This window comes from Egretta garzetta, unplaced genomic scaffold, assembly GCF_000687185.1.
Source record: "Egretta garzetta isolate BGI_Z169 unplaced genomic scaffold, ASM68718v1 scaffold151, whole genome shotgun sequence".
In the NCBI taxonomy this organism is placed as follows: Eukaryota; Metazoa; Chordata; class Aves; order Pelecaniformes; family Ardeidae; genus Egretta; species Egretta garzetta.
Genome location: NW_009258615.1, coordinates 1602552 through 1603664, shown reverse-complemented (window position 1 = coordinate 1603664; position 1113 = coordinate 1602552).

The following is a 1113-nucleotide window of genomic DNA, read 5'->3' as shown; positions in this document are numbered from 1 at the left end:
CCGTGTCTCGGGGAGAGCGGCTGCAGCTCCTGCCCGGGCCAAAGGCCTCTCCAGGGGACGCAGGCTCAGCTCCTCTCCTTGCAGGTGCTTCCCTACAGATCTCTGCGGTGGGTTTTTTTCCTTCAGTTTAGCAGCTTAACAAGAAATTCAGAATTAAAAATAAATAAATCAATCCCGAAGCAACAGCTGCAAAACACAGCCTTCCACAAAAGGAAGGGGGGCTCCTTTCAGAAAAGAAAGGAAGAAAAAAAATCTTAAGTCTCAAACACCATTTTTTTTTATGTATTGAACACCATGCCTAAAAAAAAAGCGACCGAACATTAGAAAGTATCACAGAGTGGGGGAATTTAAAACCACATCCTTATCTTTCAGCACGTGGAATTGACAATGATGGCAACATAACACGGGTTATTCCCAAAAGAAGAGCTTCTTCAGATGTCTGGAAATAGAATCAATATAAATCCAGACGAAACCCCAAATCCCACTTTCTTCTTTTCAGCGAAACTTATCCATCCTTCCTCATCCTACCCTTTCTCCTTTCTATATCATAGAGCAAGTTCCATTTTCTGTAGGCTCTTCAACCTGAACATGCTTCTCAAGGGGTATAGTGAACCTTATGATTATAATGGATTTTAGGCCTCCTTCTACCAAAGTACTGACAGAAGTAAGTGTTATTTATGAGTTTCAATTCTCTACCCATGAAGGGAGGGACTAAAATCTGGCTTCCCCTTCTTGGAAAAATAGCAGTCTTCATAGATTGAAGAGAGGAGGCAGATGAAAAAGCCATCATGTCATCAATAGCTCTGCAAAAATACAGCTATCTTCATACACAAGACTCTACACGTTAGAAGAGCAGAAGTTTATGAGATGATTCACACTAGGAGGAGCCGCCCCCGCTCTGGTGATGGGGGCTGGGGATCTCCGGGCTCTGCAGGCTGCTGAAGCCAGAGCCTAGCCCGCCGGGCAGGAGGTTCCCGGGGCTGCCCAGCAAGTGGCTGTTCGGGGGGGACTCCATGGGGGGCAGCTTGGCTCTCGCCTGCAGACGAGGAGGAGACGGAGGCGGATTCACGCAGGAGGCGGCGGCGGCCACCCCCACATTGGGGTCGGCGGCCA